Source organism: Vicugna pacos, chromosome 2 (genome assembly GCF_048564905.1).
Source record: "Vicugna pacos chromosome 2, VicPac4, whole genome shotgun sequence".
Lineage (NCBI taxonomy): Eukaryota > Metazoa > Chordata > Mammalia > Artiodactyla > Camelidae > Vicugna > Vicugna pacos.
The window spans coordinates 66,295,229-66,308,670 of record NC_132988.1 but is presented as its reverse complement, the minus strand read 5'-3'; the positions used below and the strand labels follow the sequence as shown (position 1 = coordinate 66,308,670).

Sequence of the window (13,442 nt, the reverse complement as noted above, 5' to 3'; positions counted from 1 at the left end):
AACTCTGAGGGAGGACACCCTGTAGCCAGGTACTCTCCCCAAACCTTGTTCTGTCTGGCCTCTTCTGTCACCAGTGGGCTTTTTGACTTTTCTATCTCCACTGCATCTCAGAGCTGAATTTCCCCAATTCTACCACAGCCTGCCTTAAAAATGGGGAAGCTTAATCTCAATAAAGTTATTTTTATTAGGTATTTTTTAGTTTTATTTAATATGCTATAAATATGTGCATGTGTTTACATTTTGAACTGTGTTGATTAACAAACTTATTTCTGAATTGAGAGTCCTCCAAAGAAAATTAATGCTCTGTCAGACAAAGTTAATTAATTTTCTCTTTTGAAAATTATTTTTATTTATACAGAACTTTGTAAATATAATTTTTTGTACAGATGCAACACAACAAGAACAGACAGAAAATATAAGTGTGAAAGCAGAAAGCATCTTCTTTCAAAGCATTTGTTCTTGACCCAGAAATTGTGCAGTAAGTGTGTTTGTCTCTAAGGACACATTCTGTGTAATAGAATTTTCTTCAGTGCAACCTTGAACATATCTCAGCATTTGTACTTTAAACCTCAGAAAATCTTGTGCTGAGATGCAGTGTGTGAGTGTGAGGGTGCGTGTGCACGCGCACATCTGTTGCCTCATCTCTCTCTATGGGTGCCCTTTGCTTGCTCCTATTTTAGTTTATTGAAATTCTCAAAAAGAAACATTTTGAAACACAGAGGGCTTTTTCATCTCTTGCTAGTGATCACTCACCCTGATTCATTCATAGCCCAGAAAACATGGAAACTCATAGACTCTGACTCTCTTATTATCACTGTTTAGAAGATAGTTATTGGTGACATTGGTCAAATTTAACAAAAGAATACTAGATTCTCATTCTGTTTACTGATCTCCCAGTTTTATGGCTCTATTTCTCTCTATTGCATACTCCAGACTTAAACTTAAGCTGAATATTAGATATGTAGGTATATTTTGAGCACAGAAACATGAACAAGACAATAAAGCAAAAAATAAATATGGGACATGAAAAAAGAAGTCAAATGAGGGGTGTGAAGTAATAGTTTTTTTTCTTTTTTATTTTAGTTAATGTATATAACATACCATACCTCAGTTTGTAATCCTACCCCACTTGATCCTCAGAATAATCTCACTAAAAAAGTAACTCACTTACAGAGAACAAAGGCCCTAAAATGTTAGATAATGTTCCTTCATTTACTCCAGTAGGCAAAAGGCAAAACCTGAACCTATTTCAAAAATATCCTCTCCATGACCCATGTACTCATAAGAATGCTGTGCTCAGTTATGCCTGTCTTATGTGCTTTATTTTCGCACATACCTTTCCTCATTCTCTCAGTATCCTGAATTCAGTGAATTCTTTAAATACAGCCCAAAATGTGTTTCTTCAACAGACTTCACCAATTCCTCTATATTTTCTTCCACAGAGGTCATCAATCCACTGTTTTCTTTTCTCCTTTTAACCTCTGTAGCATTCATCACATGCACACAACTTGTCCAATCACACTGTGCCTGCATTGTTATAACTTTCCATGTGGGCTTTTCTATTTTCAGTCAGATTGTGAATCCCCTTAGTCTAAAGCTGAGTATCAATCAATCAACAGACTCTCTGTGATTGAGACATTGTGTAAGGTGAAATGGTAGATAAAACAATTTGAGCAGTAAATAAATGAAAGTCTGCAAAGACAGTACGTGTCTTGGTGTACTAATGCCACAATAATCCTAAATAACATACCATCACAACACTCAGGGCTTCTAAAGGCAAGCGTCTTTTCACACTCAATAGGGTGTGAATTGACTGTCCTTGAACTTCAGGCTATTTTTTGGTCCAGATTGGCTGCAGCTATGATCAGTTCTACAGGTGCATCCTCCAGGTTGAAGGAGGTCTCTGTAGGGAACTCCTTCCCTCAGCAATTTAACTATCACCATGTTTGACATCCCCAAAGGATTCTTTATTAACACTCTTCTTCCCTAAAATTAAAAAAATAAATGAGTAATAACCATGAGATAATCATATACCTATCAGTAATAATCTGTATTTTTTCTAAAAAAATAAATTGAATAATATTCAAATTTAGTAAGACATTTTATATTGAAACTAAAATTTGCCTTAAAGCAAAAAACAATTACTCCTTAATATTTGCTTTTTAAACTAAAAAAAATTAACACAAATACAAACTCTAAGTGGTCACTTACAACAGCAGAAATAAAGCAACTCAAGTTGTGTTTCTATTATCATTATGATCACTGTGAAACTATCATTTAAAAAAATCTACTGGTTAGAAGCAGGGGTATGTAATGCTTGAGGGGCTGGAGGCTCAAACTCCCTCTGAAGTTTGAAGGCTAAGTGATCGTGACAAATGATGAATTTATTCAAAATGAATCCGTAGAGCTTAGTCTGCTATGCTGATGGCTGAATATAAATGCAGTAATTATTTGGAAGCTTAGCCCTATGAAAGATTTGTATGTTGTGACAGGGGGGTACCCTGTCCTTGGTAAACCTCTCTCTGCTTCTTTGGTATGTACATGGGATTCCTGGAGTTGAAGAAGTCACGCTCCACCACTCAGTCTCAATTCAAACCGCTGTTCACATCCTGTCTACTAACAACCTGTTGATCAAAACAGGTCACATGGCTAAGCCCAAATCAAGGGATAGGGGAGTGGACTTTTCCCATGATGAGGTCACAGCATAGGAGTGAGGAGTATGAACTGAGATCAATATTTCAATCTATTCCAGTCAAAAATAAAAATATTAGATTTTATGACTGAAGAATATTTAACTTGCAAAGAAAAAAGAAATTCTGGTTACAAAAGGATTTTTTAGTTCAAAAAGTATTCATAGTGATATGTAACTGCCATCTTTGAACAATTTCTAAGCATACATTCACAAGAATGGCTTTTATAAACTATATATAAGATGTACAAAATTATATATTAGATATATAGAGTAAATTACACTTCTTAGCCACAAAGCCTGGAATAAACCTTGGCATAGTACATAAAGATATAAAAGAGTAAATATCCAAGAAGCTATTAACTAGGTAAAGTATAAAGTATAGCATTGCTATTTATTCCTATTAATAGAAGTCATAAAGGCCTTTTGATAAAGGCCCTTTTCTCCAGTGATTTTATGACTTCTATGTATGTTTTGAATAACAATGAAGGAAATTGGAAACACAATGCAAAGGTTTTGTGATTCAACAAAAAGAAAACTTAGGAAACAATAAGTATTCATTTAGAAATGATAAAATGTTGGCATCTTCATAATTGAAGTCTTTAAGAGTATTATTTGTAGAACATTATAAAACTTTAAAAATGAATTTTAATGAATGTTTGTCTTATACTTGTGAAAACATACGTATTTATAACTCAGTTTTTAATGATGGTGGCTATAGAGTAAGTGATTGAAATATACAAACATTCTATAAATTGAATCCTTTCTTATGGTTCTAGACCTTTCCACATCTCTTCAGTATGTCCCCTGTCTGACTCACCCATAATTGCTGTATCAGAAGAAACTCCTTGTCTTCTCTGGGCTGGTACATCAAGTTTGGGGAATGTTTAGTCAGTTTACAACTAATTGAAGTTCTCATGATACATTCTGTCTGCGTTAGTGGCATCTGTAAAGAGAACTTTTTATTTATTTTTTCCAGTGCAGCTTCTACCGAATGTCCATATTCTTTATGTGACATTAACTTCTCCTCTGCTGCTCATATCTTGACACTTCTTGTTCTCTCTCTGACTTGTGCTATGGTTGCTGAATGGTTTTCCATCTCTGAATATCTGGATGGGGTGGGGTTTGGTAATCAGTGTCCATTTTGAGTCATAGCTGAAAGAGATCACCTTCCTCACAGAAGTCGTGAAGTCCAAGAAACCTCCAGCTCAGCCCCCAGGTGGCTGAATTAACTCTTAGCTGTTACATTTATCATGTAGACTTCAAAAGCTCTCCAACTTCAGCTCCTGAACCAGCAGCCCTCACTGAACTTAATGTTATTAATTTTGCACATTCAGAGCTCTTCTTTCACTTGATGTTTCCTCAAAGATTTTCAAAAATTCTTCTTTAGAATGTCAGTGGGATTTTCCAGTAAAAGATATGACATGCATTATAGATTTATGTATATTCTAGTGATATTAAACTACATAATGTGTTACTCCTTAACTGTAGTTTTACTATTTTATGGTAATAGTGTAAATATAGTAGATACTTTTGCAACTAAAGAGAATTCCTCTGGGTTCATCACACAGTGACCATTTCAGACAGTTGCTGTCGCTTTGTTTTGCTTTGCTTTTCTCTCTTACTTGTTATTTATCACTATCTGAGTAGCAAGGAAACAGTGACTACTGTTTACTCTTCAGAATATGGAAAGTGCCTTACACGTGTCCTGTGTGCTCTAGGACCTATAATTGCAATGGAGAAAATGGGTTTAGTTAGATTCATTGTAACACTGTAAATCAAGCTAATTGCTGTTTTCAGTGTAGGCGACTCAATGCTAATAAGACAAGCAAAATAGCCGTTTATTCATTCAACATGTGTCTACTGACCAGAGACGATTTTAGAACCAAAGAAAGGATCAAAGGACAGGGAGAGAATTTAATAGGGTAGATCCTCGTTAAATCAAATAATGTGAAATTTCAGGAAAATCCAAATTAAGAATGGTCACCATAGCTAATATTTTTTAAAATAAAATCTAGGCAGTATTGAATGCCAAATTTGAAAAGGTGAAATTTAAACAGAGATGCCAGACATTTGAATTCTAATTAAGCCTTTCTGCATCTATCTCATACTCGGTGGTATTCAAATTTCTATTTCCTAAAACTTGCAGATTACTAACCATCTTCCTTACTTGAACGTAAAATCCTTGAGGGTAGGCATGGTTGTATTCAGCAGTAATGTAACAAATCATGGCACATAAGAGGCACTCAACAAATAATTGTTGAGTAAATACATTTATTAATGTTAATGATACCTAAACAAGATGATAAAGTTAGTCTCAACCAGGAGTGCTAAAACCACAGATAGCAAAGTTCTTTTGTGTAAACTGGAAAGAGAAATACATGTAGATATCCAAAGAAACTTAAGGTAAAATCAACAAGAGAGAAAGATAGTGATAATAGCAATATTTCCATAGTGATTTTTATGTGCCCAGGAGCCTTCTAAGCATTTTACGTATATTCAGCTCATTCAGTCTTCACAGCAACCCTCTGACATGGATAATAGCATTATTCATTTTATTTTAGATGAAAAACTGAAGGATAGAGAGATTAAGAAAGTAGCCCAAGCTGATCCAGCTAACTCTTGGCCAATCTGGGATTTGAATCCAGTTTGGTTTCAGAGTCTGCTCTTAACCAATAGGATACAAATAAAGTTCTTCAAGGCTTCATATAGAGGAAAATGAATCCTGGCAGGGGTGCAAGTAAAAACCTTAGTGGTAGTTTATAATTTTGGATCTCATCTCATGGAAGAAACTGTTCCCAAGGAAAAGTGGTCACTTGAACAATTATTTAAATATCTTTAGAAGAAATTGTGTGTGTTTTGATGACAGCAGAAGTCTAGAAACTATTTCTATATCTGCTGTACTCCTGGGATGATTCAGAAGTATCACTTTGAGTATGTTGACAATTACTTAATGCAATATATACTTGTATAGTTGATTCTTTTTCACTGCTGAAAGTACAACAATGTAGAAGAGAGAGCAATGGATTTGAAATAAAAGGCATTGATTCAAATTTTAAGTTCTACAATGTACTTTCTCTGTTTTCCTATCTAAAAAGTGAGTATGATCCCTTAAATTGGGATGTGAGGTAGATAGAAAGCCAATTCCTCTTCTCAATATTTGAAGCAACTGAGAGATGGATAACCAGATAGGGCACCAAACGTGATGTACATTGTTGACATCACAAAGAAATGAGAAGAAAGCATGCAACATACAGTCAATGCCAAGAAAGATCAAAGACCACGAATATGCAGGACTCTCTTTTCTCTTACCAATAAGACGAGAAAATTCTCTTTTGGAGGGGAGTGACTGAGACCTAGAGGGTAATGCCCTTTTTCGTCATTACCAGTAAAAGTGCTCAAGTTCCTAGTTTACTGACTTGAGGCAAGGATATAAGTAAAGGGAAAATAAGGTTTCTCCTTAGAGTTGCTGATTTTGTCTTTGTATCCCGTTGGACTCAAGCTGGTGGCTGCCGTTCAGGGAACAGACGGTAGTTATAAAAACAGTACTGTTTTCCACTTTCAAGGATCCTTACAATATGTTATTTGTATTCTTTGTATTTCCTCTTGGAAAAACTAGGGGAAGCCTCACCTTTTGCTGAAGAAGACTGAAATGCATCTGAAAAAGTAAACAGTAATTAACTCCAGGATTACACTTCACCTTCGGCCAAAAATTTATTCTCTACTTCTCTTTTTATATCAAATATAATTTATCAAAGATTCCTAATTATTTACATGTATAATTATATTGGCAAAGATTAAGAGAGTGTCTGTATGGTCAGATACCTGTCTTCAGACTTCCTTTGGCAAGGGGCAAGTGGGCAGCCAGAATGCTGCATGTTGTTTGGAGTACCTGCCACACTACTCCTTCCTTCTAACCTCTCAGTGTCATAGTCATTGCTGGCATCAGGACTAGCCTGGCTGTGCCCCTCTTGGTTATGTTGGTCATCACAAATATAGGGGTCTCCCAGGCCACTTCTCATTCCACACACTCTAATCTTTAGACACACTCTATGCCAGAATTAGTAATGGTAACTTACAGACTCCTTCCCATTTTCTAAACTCTTCCAGTTTGCCCTCTGGAATACATAGTCATCAGCAAATACCTCTCTGTTCTCATCCATTTTGAGGTTCCCTTCACTTTCTTCCTTTAACTAAAATCTGGTTCTTTCCTGCTTTTCTGACAGTTCTTTCAAGAGCTGGTGGCTTTCTCTCCCCATCCTTCAGAACCACTGGGCCTGGAGTTGGGGTATAACATCCCTTTCCTTCCATATTGTTTCTAGATTAGTCTCTTTTATTCCACTGTAAAAGCATTAGTTCCAAATAGCATGTCATCAAGCTCTACCACCTACTCTCTTTCCTTGCTGCATCCAACTCTCGAGGCACTCTTCTTCCTTCCATGAGAGATTTAGCATGTGGATCTCTGTCACCTATTCTAATACTACTCATGACCCAATTTTACTGATTTTGATATTTGTGTGATCTGTCCAATAGTCTGTCTCATCAATTTCATGACCAGGTCCTCTCCTATGAAGATCTTGTCCTCTGTCCTTCCTCAACTGCTCACAAAAAGAATAATTTATCTACCTCGCATGCTCCATTGTGTGCATTATGAAATCTAATACCATCTTGCTCATAGGTGACTCCTTAATGCCTAAACAGAACTAGCAAATAGGAGCCATTCAATACTCATTCACTGAATGTGCAAGTGGTTAAAAAGACATCAGCAAATATTTATTGAATAAGCACCATCAGTCTCACTGTTACCAAAGTAAGGTCTTCCTACTCACCACATGAAAGTCAATACTCCAGAGGCAAATTTTGGTAAAAAGGAAAATTTGCCTTATTCCAGAGGCTAGCAACTAGGGGAGAGGGTAGACTCATGTCCAAAGGCTGACTCCCCACTGACAATCAGTAGGCAAGAGCTTTTAAAGGGGAGTTTCAGGAGTGTATGTGTGAAGGGAGGGGGCTACATGCAGCATAACATGGTCAGCTCTGATGATAATCTTGAAATTAGTAATGCAGTGGTCTGATCAGTATCATATTGATTGTTTTAAGCACAGTTCCAGAGTCGATTTGTTCCTATTTCTTTTAGGCCAGTTCTCATAATTGTGGCAACTTATGTCATGGCTACAGCCTGGTCATCATGTAGTTAACTTCTTCCACCTGGTGGGGGTTTTAGTATCTATAAAACAGCACAAAGGATATGACTCAGAATATTATCAATAGCCCTTGAGGAGGAACTAAATGTCACTATTTGGTCTTGTTTCGTTACCAGAGGAGGGGAAAAAAGATACCCCAGTTCTTTTTCACCTGAAAAAAAAAGAATTTTTAGCAAGAGACAGAAAGAGTGATATAAACAGAAGATTTTGTCAGTAAAGTAAAAAGATAGTAAAATATAGTACACCCCAGAGAATTAATTGGGTGTGGGCCAACCCAAGAGAGGAGAAATGGCACTGCTCCTTTGTTTTTCCTGTTCTTATATCTTGGCTAAGGGGGCATTTTCGTGATTGATTGATTGATTGATTCACAGCTCATGTCCTTTCAGTGCTCAAGCTCTCTGACAGCTCGTGTTTCTTGTGCTCAGGCTGATTGGTTGACAGTTCACATTCCTTGTGCTCAGGCTCAGGTACACCCATCTCTTTTATGCATGTTCTTACCCATGTTGCACACAGAGAAACCTATGGGAGGGGGCTCAGACTGCAGTGTTAATTACATTATAATGAGCATTGGTCAAGTTAAGCCAGGTCCTTCTCTCTACTGTGCAGCCGCAGCATTTGATTTTGGCCAGCTTCTTTGCTGGCCATCGTTTATAGAACATAAAAGATTTTGAATCCCCTTACCCTGAGCACAGGCGTACTGTTATTTTCTGGGTTGCTCCCACTCCCTTTCTCCCCTTGCTGCCTGGTGCTCATTTCTATCTAATTGCCCAACAATTTGCTTTCTTTTGCTTCTACATTTTCTCACTTCTTTGATGAAGTTTATTCCTTGACTAAAGTTTTTCTACAGACAGAAGGCAGGTGGAGGACGTGGTGGGGGTCTGTCACCAGGATGCCAGTCTGAACCAGTTTTCCGGAATTGACAACCTATGCACTTAAATTTAATTGGGAGAAATCTCTGAATAAGTTTAGGATGACACCACAGGTACCATGTTGAAATAGAGATAGTCAGAGTTGAATCCCCTCATCATATTGCCTTCTCACAAAAGGTCAAGACAGATATTTCTGAAAGAGTAAAATTGAATAAATACATGACTAGATAATTGTACTGTCACTCCAGCCACAGTGCTTTCTGAAGGCTTTCTTCTTCTAATATTTTAATATCCATCTCACTTTTAATTTATTTTGCTTATGAGCATTTCCTTCCTAAATGATGATACAGCCGTGATCTTCTGTTAACAGTCAATCCTCAATTAAAGCAGTTACCCCTCAAATTAAATGTGTTCATTCACAGACCCATCCTTATTTTTTTTGCTAGTCTCTGTGACTTTTCCAGTTCTTAGTCAAATCTCCTGGCCTTTTAGCACTGCACCACAAAGACTGGGACTATATCCTTTCACTCTAAAGATTCTGTATCCAGTGGAAGGAATTTTTTTGGCCCTAAATTTATCTCAAGTGGAGATTCATTATTAGTAGTTTTCTGACCTGACCTGAAGATGCTTTTTTAAAAATTTATTTATTATTGAAGTACAGTCAGTTACAGTGTGTCAATTTCTGATGTACAGCACAATGTCCCAGTCATACATATACATACATATATTCATTTTCATATTCTTTTTCATTAAAGGTTATTATAAGATATTCAGTATAGTTCCCTATGCTGTATGTAAGAAATACATTTTTAATCTATTTTTATATATAGTGGCTAACATTTGCAAATCTCAAACTCCCAAATTTATCCCTTCCCACCGCCTTCCCCTTGGTAACCATAAGATTATTTACTTTGTCTATGAGTCTGTTTCTATTTTGTAGACGAGTTCATTAGTGTCTTCTTTTTTTCTTTTAGATCCCACATATGAGTGATATCATATGGTATTTTTCTTTCTCTTTCTGGCTTACTTCACTTAGAATGGCAATCTCTAGGTCCATCTATGTTGCTGCAAATGACATTATTTTATTCTTTTTTATGGCTGAGTAGTGTTCAATTGTATAAATCTGACCTGAAAATGCTTTGAGCTTTGACATTCACAATGCCTGGTATCTAAGCAATATCTTTGCAGTGTGGGTCTCCCCCAACCTCATTCTTACCTTTCAGAAATTTGAATGTCCTAGCGCTTGAGGGACTTCAGTTACTTTAATGAGAACAGAAATATTTCTTCCTGTTATATTTTTTCTTCAGAAGGGCGCTTCATTTTTCTTTGTTGTTTCCTTTAGCCTTCCAGTCAAGTTCAGACAAGTATAAAATTAAGCTGCTTTGGATGTTAGCTCCTTTCCAGTTCGAATATATCTTGGGCTACCAATATTTGCAGTTTCAGAGATCCAGTATTTCTTTTCCTTCTCCTTTACTTTTTGGACTGGACATTTTATCTCCTAACATATGGTTTGGATACTGTCTTGCAGGGTTCCTTATAGGGAGTGATACAGAGCCAGTTCCTTCTTTGTCAGCAGGCAAACATTTGCCATCCCAGCTCACCCAGTGTTGGGTACTGCCACCTGGTACACAACTTTTGATGGGTCCAATACCTATCCCTCCTTGGACTTCATTTATATACAGTTAACTCTTCAACACAGCTGTGAACTGTTTAGGATCACTTATAGGCGAATAGTTTTCAACTGTAAATGCTATAGTACTACACATTTAGTGATTGACTAAATCTGCAGAAGTGGAACCATGAATAGAGAGAAACGGTGACTAAGGATTACTGCCCCAATCCCCACTTTGTTCAAGGGTTAGCTGTGTTGTTCTCCTGTCTGGAACCATTTAGTGGATCTCGCTTTCTTTGAACATTCCCTCAGAGATAGAGATTCACAATATTGCATAACACGAACATTTACTTCATAGACAATAACCAGCAACGCCCCAACTTCAACTGTCATATTCAGACTCTTCTGCTAATCCTCAGATTAAACTATGCTGCTATACTCAGTTTCCTCATCCCATGACCTCAAACTTGACTACACATTAATGAAATAGAGCTATCCTAGTCTTTAAGAAGTAGTTCCAAAATTTCTTTCTTTTTTTTTTGTTATTGAAGTATAGTTGATTTACAATGTTGCGTTAGTTTCTTGTGTACGGCAAAATGATTCAGTTATTATATATATTTATATATATGTGTGTGTGTGTGTGTATATATACACACACACAGATTCTTTTTCAGGTTATTTTCCATTATAGTTTTTAACAGCATGTTGAATATAGTTCCCTGTCCTATACAGTAGGACCTTGTTGTTATCTATTTTAAACGTAGTAGTGTTTCTCTGCTAGTCCTAAACTTTTAGTTTATCCCTCTCTTACCCCCTTTCCCCTTTGATAACCATTAGTTCGTTTTCTTTGTGAGTCTGTTTCTGTTTTGTAACAACAACAACAAAAAAGAAATAACGCCATTTGCAGCAACATGGATGGACCTAGAGATTATCATACTGAGTGAAGAAGAAAGACGCATATCATATGATAACCACTCAAATGCGGAATCTTAAAAAATGATACAAATAAACTTATTTACAACAGTTCTTATTGACTGCCTGCCATGATTTTAAGAGACAGGCTCTCACTTGTTTCTTATATCTGGGTTTTTTCCTGGAAATTTCTTTTGTTTCTGAGACCTCTGCTTAGATTTAGTTTAGCTCTAGTCCTCCTCACTAACCCAGAAATATTTTCTCATTACCTGGCCCCATTTAAAACGCAGTTGGGCAGGTTATGTCTTCATGTCTTTCACATCTCTCAGCCGGCAGAGTTCACAACTATGGAAAAAGCTTTCTTATTCTCCAGCATTATTAGCATCCATTCCTCTCTTGTTTTCTGATCATATAAATTTTTTCTACCTATGAACTGATGCTTGATTATTTACACAAAACTAACTCCTAGAACAGAGTGTTATATGCACAAGCCTCATTAATTTCTTTCTTAGCCTCTGGATTCCTGATAATTTCATTGAGTATTTCCTCAATCTAAACTAACAACACAATTTGTCCTTCACATAATAAGGTCTTAGTCCTCTTTAACCTCTTTATAGATAAAAATCAACCACACTTTTGGAGTTAAACTACAATTTGAGTGATTAATATAGATAAGCTTTATTAAAATTTATAATGAACTCAAGATGTATTGAAATAGGGATCTATTAATGTATAAATATGTGTGTATAGGTATACCTTATATGTTAGGATTTGTACAGTCAAGGTTTACTCAGCCCCAATATTCATTAAAGACCAATGCTGGGTTTAGTTGATGTGGTTTAGTAAATCTTGGGGTTGCTAATTTTAATTCACCTGACTCTAGAAGAAAACTGCTGTTAATTATAGTACACATGTTTTCTTATTATTAAAACCAGGTTTTTCTATTTCTAACAATTCTAAGCTGTGAAATGCATTTTGTGAAAATCTCTGAGGAGTTAATACATTTTTAAATTCTGCTGAAATACTAAGAATGACTACTTCAACCTTTGGTATAGAAAATATGTATTACATCTTTATATATTTAAATAGAAATACAAAGAATGCTGAACATATACGTCATATTCTATAATTTCATCATTTTTATATATGAAACTAAGCCAATAACCAGAAGAACATGTTGAAATATGTAAAACACTACAAAGTTCATGATTGCTTAGTGATTATGATTTATAGCCACCTACTTCTGCACCAAATAGTATGTTTGGGAAAAAAATCTGTCAAGTATGTTACTTTCTTTATAGTATTTTTCTTCTTTGCACATAAGATAATTGAATTTCCAGTCGGTAAAATTGCACTCTCAGTAAAAAGTAGGGCTTGAATTTGAACCTAGCTTTGTTTGATTGCACAGCACATACTCTGATGTAATTTTGAATTCATTGGAGAAGCTAACAGTATATGCAGTGTCCTAAAGTCTAAGCTTATTGAATATAACAGAAACACTGTTTTATTAACTGTTCATTATTTTTGGTTATGAAATTAGCCTTAATTGTGTCTTTAACTTCCATGTGTATGTGATCACTAAGTGGATTTTTAAAACATTGGAGCTGTCTCTTACCTACCATTTTGAGCATATCCCTGAATAAGTATAATCCTCTTACATAGGCACTCCCTCTAGAAATCTGTCTCAAATTTAACAAGTATCAAGATTGTTCCATCCATTTTTTTAAATTTTAAATTTCAACACAGCATCCTTTTTCATTCTGATTCTGGTAATGGCTTTTTTCCATACTTTTTTTTTTTTGCAATACTCTTTCTGATATCATATTCTTGTGTTCAATATTTTTTTGGACCCATTATTAGAAGATTTCTTAATTTCATGAGAATACTGGCCAAAGTAAATATTTAGATTATTCTTACCCCAGTATCTTTAATGGGAAAGTTAACTTCAATATCATAATTTTATAGGTAGGAGGATACCGTACTGGAAGAGTGAGTTCATTTCACCTTAATGATAGTGAATGGTTTCTTCAGAAAAGAGAACCAGTAGAAGGTTCTAAGAAAGAATTCTTAGAAGATCATCACAGTTACCACAGGAGATTTGCAGTGTATTTTTTACAATTTAAGACAATGACTTAAACCATTACCTTTTGTCATCTCCA

General features: G+C 35.7%; 1 long non-coding RNA gene across 1 annotated transcript; it reads right to left on the bottom strand.

The window, feature by feature from the left end:
- Nucleotides 1-1,885: 1,885 nt before the first annotated feature.
- Nucleotides 1,886-13,279, bottom strand: LOC140700167 (uncharacterized). Its single transcript, XR_012078444.1, has 4 exons — nucleotides 13,201-13,279; nucleotides 6,321-6,347; nucleotides 3,510-4,413; nucleotides 1,886-1,986 (listed from the first exon to the last, which is right to left on the bottom strand). It is a non-coding gene; the product is annotated as an uncharacterized lncRNA (long non-coding RNA).
- Between the last annotated feature and the right edge of the window lie 163 nt (nucleotides 13,280-13,442).